Below are 16,654 nucleotides of genomic sequence, written 5' to 3' on the forward strand. Positions count from 1 at the left end.
ATTTGCTACTGGTGTGGTAAAGCCAACCACTATGCCCGAGAATGTCGTATGCCATAGAATAACACCTACAATCCTAATCAATATAAAGGAAATAATCAAGAACCTAGAGGCAACAATCAACAAAACACCGCATAGATGCGTGTTTATGCTCTTACTCCAGGAGATATGGAAAATGGTAATGATATGGTGATAAGTAATATTCCCATATTATCTAAGAAAGCAATAGCGTTATTCGATTTAGGAGCTATACATTCCTTTATATCTATGGCTTATGTTAAACTATGTGGGGTTGGGACCCAACCATTAAATACTGAGTTATTTGTGGTGACACCAACGGGAACCTCGGTAGTATGTATAAAGATACTTATGGTTTACCCAATTTGTATTAAGGAAAGAGTACTACTTACCAAGTTAGTAGTATTCAACATGCATGGCTTCGATGTAATTATAGGGATGGATTGACTAGCTTGTAGCTACTCTAGGATAGATTGTTACAATAAATAGGTAGTGTTCAGACCTCCTAGAGAGCAAGAGTACAAGTTTGTTGGATACCGTGTGCGCTCTTCACCGTTATTCAGGCAAAGAGACTACTCTTGGATGGATGTCAAGGGTACCTAACATGAGTGATAGAGGCACCAAAGGAAGAATTAAAGCTTGAGGACATCCCAATAGTAAGGGAACTTTTAGATGTATTTCCTAAAAACTTACTTGGGTTGCCTACTGTTAGCTTTACTGTAATCCTAAGAGGTGGGTGAATTGGTATTTTAAAATTTAATCTCCTAGGTCAATCCACTAGCAGCAGTATTATACAAGTCTAAGGTCGATCTAGTGTGAATAAAATAAATCAGTATATATATATTCAACGAAAATTAAATTGCACAAGAGATTTAATTAAGCATGCACTATAAAATAGTAAATAGAGACAACACCAGAAATGTTATCGAGGTTCGACAAACTGCCTACGTCCCCACCTTGGCTCACAAGCACAAGAATTATACTATAGGCTCACTTAATGGGTGGAGAGGAACCTAAATACAACCAATTCAATTAGGACAGGGCTGATCTCAACCTACACAACTAATCCTTCTGGGCTGGATTATCGCCCCCTTAGGTCACGCTTGGAATACAACAGTATTTTAATACAAGATGCGTACAAATAAAATGCTTCTTAATCAAGCAGATTGTACTAGTAATAATCGAAACACACCAATCATGTAAGAATAATAAGCTCAATGGTGTAAATGTGCAATCAACACTCAGAATAGTGATTATCTCAAATTAGGCACAAAAGTGTATCTACAAGCAAATCTTTGAAACTAAGTAATGCTAAAATATCAATCTCAAATTAGGGTTTCAAAGATTCAAGTTAATGAAAATTTAGAATATCTCAATAATAGTTTTTCTCAATATCAAGCACAAGGAGATATTCAAATCTGATCTTGTAGAAAATAATTTTTGCACACAAAAATACAAGCTCTAATGAGTCTTGCAATAATAATGTAAAGACCCACAAAGCTATGTGAATTTTTCCCAACCAAAGATTTCCTATATAAAATCAAGGGGAAAAATTCTTTACTTAACCCTCAAATAAAAATCAAATGCACTAGAACAAGTGAGGGTTTCTAGCAATAATACTCTATAAATAAAACACTCACATTGTTAGATATATCAAAGGAATGAAGGTATTTGAGTGTATGGGCTTAGTATATCAAAATAGGGTTTAGGATTTTTCAAAGAGTTTTTTGCTAATCAGTTTGCTAATTATTGGCTAATCCAAGCAAATGAGCCCCAATATATAGAGAAGGGCTAAATTTTGACTATTGAGGACATAGGGGTAATTATTAAAATTGTTTTAAAACTATTTAAGAAAATTAATCTCATTTAACCTTTATTAACCACGGTAAAAATTAAAACAACCCGAGAGTTTCGGGCACCTGATCCATGGTTCGGTCGTCCGAATAAACATAATGAAAAAGTTAATTTTTGAAGTTCGATTGCTTGAGTATGGGTTCGGTTTGTTGAACCAAGGCGATTTTTATTCTGATTGAGGTTTGGTTGCCTGGTTTTGAGTTCGGTTTGCCAAACACTTGTGTTTGGTAGCCCGAGGCATTTTTGAAAGTGAAGTTTGGGCTACCGAGTTGGTTGGAAAAATTAGAAATATGATTCAGTTGACAGAGGACAGTACGTCCCTTTTGGTTCGGTCGCCCGATACTAAGTTAACATTCTGAATAGTCAATGGTTCGTTCGCCCGAAGGGTTTTAAACACAACAGTTCGGCCGCCCGAAGCCTCACCAATTTTACCCTATAAATCTAGTTTTACTTCAATTAATTCCCCTAATAATATATGTGTTTTTGGGGACATCTTATGTGTATGTACAAGGACCTAAGGTCTTTTTAAGGTCATTTGAGCTTATTGTATCTACATGCATGATATGCGGTGATTATTACAGACCTTTTTCTAAGTTACTATTACAGACTCGAATGATCATAAAATAAATTACAACAAAAATAAGTCTTCTGGGTCTTTAGACTTTAAGTCTTCTTAGCCATCAAGTGATCTTGCAAATATGAACCTGCACACAAACTTGATAGACATTAAATACTTGAGTATTTGTCATAATCAAAACCAGGTATGACCTATAAGGTTAACACCCCCCGATCATGAAATCAAGTTTGTTGGCCAAACGAGGCTTTTCAATCTTATTTTGATGATAACGAATGATGCTAGTATAACTTGCTTGTTGAGTGTTTCTATTTCAGGAATATATATCTTAACACAAGAGAAAGAAGCTATGAATTATAGTATCATCAAGAGAAAAAGTTGTGTATTTTCACTATATCAAGAGAACAAGTTATGAATATCAAGAGGAAACTTCAACTAAAGCAGTAAATAAAAAGGCTTGAAGCCTCAGTACTTAAAAGCTTAAAGATAAAAAGGGGACTTGAAGTCAAGAGGCTTATCGAAGACTTGAAGCATCATGTTTAAAGAAAAGCTTGTTGTAAGTACTTCGTATCAAGTGACAATTTAGAAAATATGAAGCTCTTTAAGGGATCAATATGAACTTAAGAAACTCATTTTTAAATCCCTGAAATATTTTATGAAAAATCAAATCATAAGTGTAAAGCTAAAATGGAAAAATCAAAAAGAAAAATCAGTTTTTTTTTATCCAACCAACTAACTTAACCAAGGAAAAATTACCCAGTCGACTGATAGTCAGCCGACTGACTCAAAATGAACTGTGTTTTGCCAGCCAACTAACAATTTCTTGAAATAATTTTTGGGAGATAGAATGGTTCTAGTCGCCTGTCCAGCCGACTGACCCTATGATTTTTGAACTACCAGTCACCTGTCCATTCGACTGACTCCACGGGTTTTATTTTTTTAAACTCCAATAGGCAAATTTCAAAAATTGGTTTTTCAAAATATAAACGTTGAAAAAACTTGGAGACCACTCAAAGATACTTGAGGAATAAGGAAACTAAGCTAAGAATGCTTATAAATACTCCTTTAAAATCAAGCATTTCATCATCCAAGCAATTACTCAGCTTTCTTGAAATTAAAGCATTTAATCTCTTAAAGCTTTCTATTGCTCACACTCCATCTAGGAGAAAAATTCTGAAACTCTGCTGAAATATCAAAGCCAAGATACATACTCTGAGTTTGATTATTCAAAACAAACTCTTGGTGATCTCTAAACACTTGAGTTTCATAGTTTCTTTATTGTTTATTTGATTGAAGTATTGATTGTTCTCTAACTTGTACAACTCTACTCTGTTTCGAGAGTCTCTTTTATACACAGATCATTATAGCAATCTCTTTGTATTATTGATGGTTCAAGGCTTGTTTGGATCGTTGTAGTGAGCGAGGATTGTTCACTTGGAGAGGTTTCTCTACCCAAAAGAGGGATTTTTGTAAAGGCTTGCTCTGCCCGGTAAAGAGCATACTTAGTGGAATCCTTTGGTGGAATTGACCAAAGGCGAGGACGTAGGCTGGGAATAAGACAAACCTCGTAAATCTCGGTGTTCTTCTTCTCCTTACTCTCTTTACTTTCTGCATTATATACTGTGTATATCAAGTGCAGGTTGTAGGGCTTATACATCATATTCAAGGAAGTCTCTTGATTTAAGAAAGTATGTTTTTATTAACCGTTTGCGGAAACCCAAAAAGGGAGTACGTTGGTTAATTTGTGAATATCTTGGTTAAGAGATAAATTAATAAAAATTCATTTAAAACAGGTTTTGCAAAACAGCTGTAGGACTTCTATCAAAGGGAGAAATTATTCTTGAATGATTGGTTGAGTTTTATATTTGATTGGATTGTATTTTGTTTTAAGTTTGTGGTGTGATTTGGTTTAAATTGAAAATTGATTATTCACTTTTAGAGTCTTGAATTACGACAAGTAAGAATAAAAAGAAAAATAATAAGTTTAATCTAAATAAACCAATTCACTCCCCTCTTGGTTGCTATCCTAAATTTCAAAGTTCACTATCGACCTACTTCCAAGAACGATGCCAATGTCTAAAGCTTCACATAAAATGACACCAATAGAATTGAAAGAATTGAAGAAGTAGTTATAGGAGTTACTGGACAAAAGTTTCATTAGATCTAGTATGTCACCATGGGGAGCACCAGTTCTATTAGTTAAAAAGAAGGGCAGGTCGATGAGGATGTGTATTGATTATCAGGAGATAAACAAGGTGATGATTAAGAACGAGTATGATTGCTTTGGTGTATTCCCAAAAGGGGGGCTGAGTTGAAATTTAAAACTTTTTCCTAGGTTTGACCTAAATAGCAGCAGTACATTCACAACCTAGGGTTGTCTACCCAAATGCGTAGATAAGTATAATATGTAGAATTTAAATCATGCACATCATTTACACAATAACATACACATGTGGTAAATATAAAGTGTGAAAATATAAACAGACACGATATGTTATTGGGGTTTGGCCAACTATGCCTACGTCTCCGCCTCTAGCTCGCAAGCCCGAGAATTCCACTAATGGCTCACTTAACGAGTGGAGAGGCACCTAAAACAACAGGTCAATTAGCATAGGGCTAACCTCAACCTTTACAAAATCTCCTTGTGGGGTGAAGAAGGCCCTAGGTTAAATTCACAAGGCTGACCCCAACCTTTACACAATCCTTACCGGGTTGGATTACCGCTCCCTTAGGCCATGGCTGGTAATACAACGATATGTTTACTCAAATGGTACATTGATTATGCTTTCATGTAAAGTAGATATGTACCCAATACGCGCAATCACATACATATCAATAACGTAGGTCATGTAAGCTCAGTGATGCAAATAGTTGTGCTAACAACACTCAATATGATATAATCAGTGATATGCTCAAGAATGTTCAAAACAAGCAGTATCTTGGAATCTAAGCAAAACATAGTTCAGTAGCAAATCAATATTCCAAAGATATGAATATGATAATCAAACTAGTTCAAGAAGATTTTCCTAAATGAAATAAGCACACTACTAGTTTGAAAATATTTTGCTTGTTTGAAAATAACTTTGCACAACCAAAAACAAAGCTACTAAATACTTGCAATAACAATGCAAATATCCTAAGCTTACTAGGTTATCCCAATACAAGATTTATAGTATGAAAATCTGTGGGATAAACCTAAACTAAACTCCCCAAAAATAATATCACAATCACACAAGCAAGTGGGAGTATTAGTAATCTAATATACACTAGCACAACCAATATACTCTCATAATACTAAAATGTATCAAGGAAGTAGAATTTTGAAAGTATTTGGACAAAAGGAGTATTTTCAAAAGACAGGATTTTTAGCTAATTATTTTTGGCTAATCTCACACTAATCCTCACAAATGAACCCATGTTTATGGACAAGGTAAAAAATATAACCGTTTGGGACCTATTGGGTATTATTAAAAAAGTTTCAAATAGTTAAAACACCATTAACCCAACTTAACCCATTTTTACCGTGGTTAAATTAATTTTGACTCACCGAGGTTGGGGTGGTTGAACCGTGGTTCGGTTGCCCGAATAGACACAACTTGAAAAGTTATTTAAATGAGTTCGGTCGCTTGTGTCGTGCTTCGGCAATCCGAATCAAAGTTAATAGCCTTTGTTTGTGACTTCAGGTGCCCGGTCCTTTAGTCGGTGGCCCGAACTCAAGTGTTCGGTTGCCTGGGGCTCTTTTTGAACTAAACCGCTTGGTAGCCTAAGTTGGTGGAATGTCCCTTTTGAAGGGTTCGGGCCCCCGTGGATAGTACACACAAAATGGTTTGGTCGCCTGAGAGCCCAAGTCAACTGTTGACTTTTCAACAGTTCGGGCGCTTGAGGAGTTTTGAACTCCTAGGGTTCGGTCGCCCGACCTCTCTTATTTTATGCCTATTAGGTTTATTTTCACTTCAATTGATTTCCCATATATTATAAGTGATATTGGGGACTTTCTTTTGTGCAAGTACTGAGACCTAGGGTCTTTTCTAAGGTTTTACTGAGTACGCCAAAAACTTGGCGTTGGTCGACCATTATACAGCCCCTATGGTCATTTTACGGTCATTTTGAGCTTACAAAACCTACATGCATGATATGCAGAGATTATTACAAACCGATATACTTAGTTACTATTATAGACCCAAATTACACAAAATATAAATTACAATAAATCTTCAGGGTCTTTAGTCTTCAAGTCTTCATGTGCCATCAATTGGTTTGCTAATATAAACCTGCACACAAACTAGATAGACATTAAATACCAAAGTATTTGTCATAATCAAAACAGGGAATGACCCATAGGGTCAACAAAGTACTCACTACCTCGCATAGATGACTTGTTTGATCAACTTCAAGGAACACAAGTTTTTTTTAAGATTGATCTTCGATTAGGGTACCATCAATTGAAAATCATGTCAGAGAACGTTCCAAAAACAGCATTTAGAACTAGATATGACCATTAGGAATTTTTAGTTATGCCATTCGGGTTGACTAATGCCCCCAATGCATTCATGGACCTTATGAATAGGGTCTTCCATGAATATCTAAATCAATTTCGTTGTAGTCTTTATTGATGATATCTTGATTTATTCAAAGAACCCGGAGGAACATGAGAACTAATTAAGCCTAATACTTCAGGTTCTAAGAGAAAAGAAACTTTATGTCAAACTAAAGAAGTATGAGTTTTGGCTAGATAAAGTTGCATTCCTATGGCACGTGACATCCAAAGATAACATTTCTTTAGATCCAAGTAAGATAGAGGTCGTAGTAAATTGGGTGAGGCCGAACAATATTCACAAGATCAAGAGTTTTTTAGGCCTTGCCGAATACTATCGTTGATTTGTAGAAGGATTTTCCAAAATATCGGTCCCACTAATGATGTTGACAAGAAAGAATGTTAAGTTCAAGTGGATTGAGGAATGTGAGTGAAGCTTTCAAGAATTAAAGCAATGACTCATCACCACTCCGGTTTCGACAATTCCATTAGGAGTGGGGGGTTTTGTGATTTATAATGATGCATCTCAAAAAGGGCTCGGGTACATGCTAAAGCAACATGGAAAGGTCATTGCATATGCTTCTCGAAAACTCAAGGATTGCGAGAAAAATTATCCTACGCATGATTTGGAACTAGTAGTTATGGTGTTTGCACTAAAGATCTGGAGACTCTATATGGTGAAAGGTGCAAGATTTTTATAGATCATAAAAGTCTCAAGTATTTCTTCACACAAAAAGAATTGAACATGAGACATAGGAGATGGTTAGAACTAATCAAAGACTATGATTGTACCATCAACTACCATCTTGGAAAAGCCAACGTGGTAGCAAATGCTTTAAATAGGAAGTCATTGAATGCCTCAATTTGAGCAAAGGTGACTCAACATCAAATCATGATGGATCTGGAAAGGTTTGGTGTTGAAATAGTGGAGGGAAATCATCAAACTCTCATTTCTAGTTTGGTAATTTAACCGACCTTTATGAAAAAGATTACGCCTAGACAGATAAAAGATATCGAATTGATAAAGATCATGGGTAAGGTATGAAAATGGACTAAAAGCCGATTTAAACATCTCGAATGATGGGGTTTTGAGATTTCAAAATAGATTATGTGTGTCCAATAACAAAGATATTAAAAGAACAATTTTGGAAGAAGCTCATCGATCTCTCTATGCGGTGCATCCGAGAAGCACGAAGGTGTATCAAGACTTACAAGGGTCTTTTTGATGGAATAACATGAAAAGAAAGATTGCACAATTCATAGAACAGTGCCTTACTTTTCAGCAAGGGAAGGTTGAACATCAGAGACAAGTAGGGCCCCTGCAAACACTTAACATTCCTGAGTGGAAATGGAAACACATTTCGATGGATTTTGTGACAAGATTACCACAAAAACTCCATGGCCAAAATTCCATTTGGGCAGTTGTTGATCGTTTAACAAAAAATGCTCATTTTATTCCAATTAAAGTTAACTACTCTATGAAAAAGCTTGCAGAGTTGTATATTTAGGAGATAATTAGGCTACGTGGCGTACCAGTGTTCGTCGTATTGGACCGAGATCCACGATTCACATCTTAATTTTGGAAGAGTTTGCAAAGTGCCTTGAGATCCCTACTTACCTTTAGAATTGCATTTCATCCTCAAACTGATGGACAATCGAAGAGAACAATTAGGATATTGGAAAATATACTAAGAGTGCGTGTGCTGGATTTCAAAGGAAGTTGGATTCAGTACTTGCCTTTGGTTGAGTTTGCCTACAACAACAGCTATCAATCAAGCATAGAGATGGCACCTTATGAAGCATTATATGGAAAAAAGTTTCAATCACCATTATATTGGGATGAGGTTAGTGAACGATGACTTTTAGGTTTAGAGATTATACAAAGAACCTTTGAGAAAATTAAGCTCATTCGGGATAAAATAAAAACAACTCAGAGTTAACAAAAAAGTTATGACGATACTCGTCAGTGAGAGTTAGAGTTTGAAGTGGGGGATAATATATTTCTAAAGGTTGCCCTAATGAAAGGGATTAAGAGGTTTGGAAATAAGGGTAAGTTAAGCCCAAGTATATTGGGTCATTCGAGATATTAGAGAGGATTGATCCAGTCGCTTATAGAATAGTCCTACCTCCTGCATTATCAAAATTTATGATGTGTTTCACATTTTAATGCTAAAGAAGTACATTCCAAACCCTTCTTATGTGATAAGTTATGAGTTGTTGGAATTCAACAATACTCTATCATATGAAGAAGTACTAGTTTAGATTTTAGACAACAAGGATCATGAATTGTATACCAAAAAGATTCTATTGGTAAAAGTGCTTTAGTGCAACTATGCTATTAAGGAAGCATCGTGGAAATTAGAAGAGAAAATATGCCAGAAATACCCACATCTTTTTAACGATGTGAGACTAGATTAAAAGCTTGACACTATACAAGGTACTCATTTAATAGATTTTCATTAGAATTATATTTAGCAAATTTCGAGGACAAAATTTTTATAAGGAGAGGATGATGTAATAATCCCAAAAGTATATATACACGAGTAAAGTAGGGTAATAATATATAATAATAATAATAATAATAATAATTAATATATGTATATATATATATAATGATGATGATGGGGATATAAAAAAAAATAATAATAAATACAAAAAATGATGTGGACAGCATGGATAAAGAGAGAGAAGCTGCCAGCCGCCCCGATCAATTTTAACCAACCCCCCCCACCACAAAACCAATTGTATAGAACCTAATTCAATTATATATGTATATATATATATACACTGCCAGCCGCCTCCCCTAATTCTACTCAATCATTTATACACACACACACACACACACACACACACACACACACTACTAGTTGTTAGCCTAAGAAGACTTAATCTCATTTTGATAATGACAAATCAAGACATCTAATTGTTCTACTAAGTGTGTACACAGATATTAAGGCATTAAACACAATACAAGATGCAAATTAGAAAGCCATTAAGCATATAAGACGATGTTATTTGGCTATGAACATGGAGCATATAAAGACGAAGCTTGAAGACTATGACTATGATTATGGAGCTCATAAAGTCCAAGCTTGAAGAAATTAAAAGAATTTATTTCATGTATTTTGCAAATAGGGCCTATGTGAGTACCCTATCATTGATTATGTGAAGAAGCTAATAAGTGACCTTAGTTGGACTCTAAGAACTCTATATTTCATTTAAAATCATTTTACAAATGTGCAAAAATTATTTCAAAGTGTTAAAATCATTTTTGGAATGAAAAACCCCAAAACAAGATTCTCTAAATACACTTCTTTTCTTTGCTATCGCATTGATGAGCGATTTTCTCTTTTAATAACTTCCCATCTTCACAAATCTTTAACACAAAAGTTGTGATATTATCTCTTTGTTTTCTGTTGATACCTAGATCACCCTTTTTAGAGTTCTATTTTGAAAGTTATTCCCTGTAGCTGAAATTCCCTAAAAATTCGGGCAACCGAATTAGAAGTTCGGCTGACCGAACCAATAGTTCAGTCAATCAAACCAACACTTCAGTCAACCCAAGTGCTACTAACTTTCAGAATTTCCATCTCTAGGTGGTTTAGGCGACTGAACCTTCAGTTCAGTCGACCGAACATCGTAGTGGAAAGCCGTAACGGTTAGAAAACGACTAGTTTTTGAAATAATAAAGTATCTTTTAAAGCCCATTGACCATAAAACGGCTAGTTGACGTTCTTGCCTATAAATAAAAGTTTCTAAACTTGTTTTAGATGATGAGAAAAGAGGAACATACATTTATCATATAAATCCAAGCTTTTGGTTTTTGTTGAAAATCTTTCTCTAGTACTTTGCAATTTCTTTGTTTATCTTTCAAGTGCTCACCATCTAGTTACTCCTTGAGCTTCATTCCATAATCTATTGAGAGTTTATTAGTGTGATATCTTATTGTACAAATTCGCTCTGTTGAGAAAGTCTTTCATTGTACAAAATCATTATTGATTTCTTTGTAACTGACGGTTCTAGTTGTGAATCGTTGACAAGCAAGAGGATTATTCTTGCTTGAGAGGTAACTCCACCTATTGAAAGGAGAGAGACGACTCGGTTTAGTGAAGAAGTGGGGTGCTCCGCCCAAGCAAAGGAGAGAGGTAACTTCACCTATGTAAAAAAGAGATGCGACTCCGCCTATTGAATGAGCTTTTGTAAAAGGCATCCCCGCCAACTAAAAGAGAGAGACTTCTCTGCTTATTGAATGAGGGATAGTGGAATCCTCAGAGTGAGCTGCTTGAGGTAAGGACATAGGCAAGGATAGCTAAACCTTGTAAAAGTCGATTTTTATTTTCTTTTCCCTTAACTCTTTATTTAGAGCACATTTACATTTATTCATACTTATTGTGAATATTGATAATATTTGTATTGTTATATCACTTGCTTGGATTGTGGGAAAAATTGTTTAAGAGTTTTCTTAAATTTCTTAAAAGCCCAATTCACCCCCCCTCTTAGGATCACACCTTGGCTAATACCAGCCCCCCCCCCCAACAGTTGCCATAGACTATAAATAGGAGACCATCCTTCACAACCCTAACGTGAAAATTTCAAGAAGATTCAAAGGAAACGTGAGAGAAAGATTTGAGTGGTGGAAGGAGAATTTTTATACATTTAAATTCTCACTCTCCCACTTTTCCAATCTCATTTTATTTTAAAAGCTAAAAATTCATTTGTGACCGCTTCATAGGAACAAATTAAGGGTAAGTAAGTTTGATTATGTCAGCTCTTTATAAAATATACCTGAGCTTAATTGTAAGTGAATTTGATTTTATTAGTTTTTTTTTATAATATATACCCAAGTTTAACTGTAAGCGGATTCGATTATACCTGAGTTTATTGTTTTACAGAAAATATGTTAGCTCGGGTGTACGTCTAGAGGGGGGTGAATAGACGTTTTTCGCGGATATTATATTAAAATTTTCTTCAATCACAAAAATTCTTTAGCAAGAAGCAAGAGTATTATACCACAATATATTTCAAAGCAATTAAACACAAGCAAGCAAAGTAAAAGAGATAAGGAGAGAAGAGCTTAAGACCGTGATATTAACATGGTTTGACACCTAACCTACGTCCACGCCTTGAGTCCAACTCAAGGATTTCCAAATCCACTAAATGATCTCCCTTCCAAGACGGTGAAGCCTTTACAACACGGGAACCAATCCCAGATGCTCACCAAGAGCTACACCAAGGTGTTCACCAAGAACCACCTTCCAATGGCTCACAAAGAATCTCCAAATACATTGAATCAAAGCAAGTAGATACAACACAAAATGCTCCTTCTCAAGCTAATATTACAAGTATAAACCTCACACTACTCTTTGTTACAAATGATGTGTGACAAGAATAGAGTGCAAGAGAGCTTGAGCAATATGAACCCTAACAATGAATGCTTCAACTAATATTCTTAACAATCAATGCTCAATCAATGTATCTAATGAATGCTAATGGGGTATATTTATGGCCAAAAAGACGAGCAAGTTGCTGGCTAGATGTTGGGCATTAATGAAGATAAGACAAGGCAAAAACTAGTTGTTATCGCGCATTAAATTTCTATCTGTTGCAGTCACTAGTTGACGAGTCCATGGACTAGTCGACGAGTCACATACATACAATAGTCAACAAGTGCCCTATTCTCGTCAACGAGTCTTCTCTGCAAGTCTCAAACTAGTTTCGGGATCTTCTAGTCAATGAGTGTCCTACACTAGTCAATGAGTCAATGAGTCCTATGTTCTTGTTGATGAGTCACCTTTGCAATCTCAGGTTGGTCTCGAGATCTCCTAGTCAACGAGTGCCTTGCACTAGTCGATGAGTCCCATGTATACACTAGTTGACGAGTCCCCTATTCTCGTCGATGAGTCTCTTGTTCTACTACATAATTAAGTCTCTTAAATGTACTAGGACAAGTCCAAATGAAGTGTGTTTGTTCTAATTATAATCCAACCTTGTCTAAATGTAGTTTTGACCAAGTGTAATATGTCTTGGTTAATAAAACATATTTGGAAGCTCGTTTTGACATCTTATGCAATGGTGTGACTAAGTATGCATGTATTAACTCAATTTTAATGTTCTAAACTAATATGAACTATATGCATATGAAATTGCTCAGCTTTTGCAAGGTATTCTTATGCACATCACATGCACAAGAGTTGCAAAGTAGTCCCTACCTCCACACAACCCAACAATCATACAAACAACATAAGTCTTCATATATGCTCTGGTTGGTTGTGCTTTGGGTGTTTCATGTATGTGGTTTGGTAAAATCCTTTGCTCATCGCCTCCTCTGTAAACGTTTGAACCTTGTGCTTGCTTTGGTGTTGACCTGTATACATGAACTTAGCTCGGGAATTTAGATTAGGTAACTTGAGGGTCACTAATGGGTTGTCATCATCAAAACCAATTGGAATGAGAAGCCTTAGCCACTAGGGCTAACATTTTCTCCCTTTTTGATGATGGCAAACCATTGAAGTTCTTTTGAAAGATTTTTCTTAAAAATGCTCCCCCTCAAAATATGCATACCTGCTTGAAAAATTTTAAAAAATTCCTCCCCTTAATTGTATGCACTATATGCATGGTTTGAAAGCATTTAATCAAAGAAAATCAGTGTATCCAACAATTTAGCAGTATTCCCAATAATAATCAGTATGTCCAATCATAAGCAGTTTAGTATACACAAGTATGTTCAACATATAAGTAGTTCCATATGTCCAACACAAGTAGTTCAGTATGTCCAATATGACTTAATTAAATAGGCAATTAAGTTAAGTAATGACCATTAATCATAAATCATCAGTTGATCACAGTGGAATCCATAAAAAGTTGTTTTTCATTAGCTTGTTTTTCGTTAGCATGTATCATGCTTACTAAATAGTGGAACAACAACAAAACCATACAAGTTTTCTTTTTCCAATACAAAAATTCTGTTCTCACATCCTACCTTTCTTAAAAAAAAAAAAAAAATTCCTACAACACAACTTTCTTCTCCCCTTTTGTCATCATAAAAAAAATAAGGGGTTCCTATTGTTGGTGACGCAAATGGTCAAGGATGGCAACAAGATTAGCGTCTATGGAGTCAAAACAGGCACAGTTTCTTTGATCCATTATTGCCATGCCCAACTCAATCCTATCCAGGCACTCCAAGATGGGATCAACTGGTTGTGCCACTTGAGCATCCTCAGGAGCATCAGTGAAGAACTATTCTTCAGGTGTCAGGTCCTCTTCCATAGTGGCTTCCACTTCGTCTTCCGACTCGCCAACCAGTTCTTTGGGTTTCCTCTTAGTCAAAGTCTGACCATCCCTCAAAAAGTGTGTACTATAAAGGGTGGCCTCAGTGTATACGTCGTCCTGGGAGGGTACAACACTGGACATGCCGGCTTGAATAATATCGAAATGATCAAAGAATTTGGTAAGCAAACGTCCATATGGCAAGCACCCTTTTCTCCTTTTTGAATTCTCTTCCATATGCTGAACAATGACAATTGGAAAATAAATTCTCCGCCCATTCCAAAGACAAAACATAGCAAAGATATCACCTAGTGTTACCTAGTCTCGCCCGCCTTGTCATGGTGAGAAATTGTAGGTAATCATATGATGTAAAACTGTAAATTCAATTGTTAGTTCCTTAGATTTTAGTCTTGCTATTTCAGGAATATTAGGATTTCCTGTCACTAATTTCAATGCATTGTGTGAGTCAATCTAGCCATAGCCCATAGGCCACATTGCCTTGGGAAGGCTCTAAATAGGGTAAAATTCACAAGATAAGATCTCATAAAAAGTCTGATCAGTTAGCCTAATGATTTTACCTCTAACGGTGGAGTAAGCTACACAACCTTAGGATGGTGGAACAAAATTTGCATAGAACTCCTTAACTAATTCAACATAAATGAGCTCATTCATAGCAAACAAAGCTTCCCATCCTACATCTTCGATCTTATCTAACAAGGTAGAGAAATTATCCTCAATAAATTTTTTCGGAATGATCTTACCGAAGAAAATACTTCGCTTAGAAATGTCATCATTGTAGCAAAACTTAGATTTTGAAGACACGAACCACACCCTACATTTGACTGAGGCTTTTTGTGCTTGTTTGGAGGTGGGGTTACAAGAAGAGCCCTCGCCAATCTCAGGTTGTTGGGAAGAGCCGATGGCTTTTCTCTTGGAGCATGATGCAACAGAGTTTTTTTTAGGGCTTGAAGATGTTGGGATGAGAATTTAGGGCTTAGATGGACAAGAAAATAGGAAATAGGAGAGAGTTGGGTTTTTAGGGCTTGAAGGGTTTTTGTTGTGGGCGCGTGAATTTTAATTGGCCTGTCAGGTCTTGTCTATGAGTGACACAAGTTAGTTGATAAGTGGCTATTTATCGCTCGTCGACGTGTGATATATGATAATCGATGAGTGGATCTTTATTGCTCGTTGATGAGAACCTCTAGCTCGTCAATGAGTGCAGTAAAAATTGTTGCCTTGTAATTTCAAATTTAAGCCAATAAGGACCAAGAATGATTTGGGTGTTTTCACATAAGTCCTTAGAAGTGCACATACCCAACTCATGTCTAATTTTGCCGAATCTTTTCTCATTTAGGGGTTTCTGCTAATTGATTTTTGGTGTTAACATATACTAGCTTAATGTCCCCCTTTTGCACATGGTCTCGAATGAAGTGATGCCAGATTTTGATGTGTTTAGTACTAGAGTGCAGACACGAGTTTTTTCGAGATGTTTATGGTGCTGGTGTTATCACAATGAATTGGAGTTCCTTTTACTAAAACTTTGAAATCCTCGAGTTGTTGCTTCATATATAACACTTGAGCACAACAACTACCGGCTGCTATATATTTAGCCTCAGTGGTTGAAAGGGCAAATGAGGTTTGTTTTTTTGCAAAACCATGAAATAAGAGAGTATCCATGAAAGTAAGACATTCCACTAGTACTTTTCCTTTCAGTTTTGCATCCCCCATAGTCAGCATCTATGTAGCAGGTTAGATAAAAAAGGGCATTCTTCGAGTAGGAGAGCCCTAAGTCATGTGTTCCTATCAGATACTTGAAAATTATCTTAACGACACTTAGGTGGGATTCCTCGTGACATGATTGGAATTTGGCACATAGGCAAACATTGAACATGATGTTTGGCCTACTAGAGGTTAGATAAAGAAGACTACCAATCATCCCTCTATATAGTTTTTGGTAAACCTTTTTTCCGTCCTTATCATTATCAAGCTTAGTTGTTATGCTCATTGTAGTTGTTTTTGTTTTTCCCATTTCTAAACCAAAATTTTTGCACATATCTTTTACGTATTTAGCTTGATTTATGAATATTCCATTTTTCAATTGTTTAATTTGTAAACCAAGAAAGAAGGTTAATTCACCCATCATACTCATCTCAAATGTCTCTTGCATAGTTTGGGCAAATTATTTACATATATTTTAATTTGTAGCACCAAAAATGATATCATCTACATAAATTTGTACGACAAGTATTTCATTTCCCTTATGTTTTAAGAATAAGGTAGTATCAAATTGTCCTCTTGTGAACCATCTTCCAAGAGAAACTTACTTAATCATTCATACTATGCTTTAGGTGCTTGCTTAAGTTCATATAAGGATTTTGAGAGTTTAAATACATGTTCAGGGTGAGTATGAC

Source organism: Malania oleifera, chromosome 12 (assembly GCF_029873635.1).
Source record: "Malania oleifera isolate guangnan ecotype guangnan chromosome 12, ASM2987363v1, whole genome shotgun sequence".
Lineage (NCBI taxonomy): Eukaryota > Viridiplantae > Streptophyta > Magnoliopsida > Santalales > Ximeniaceae > Malania > Malania oleifera.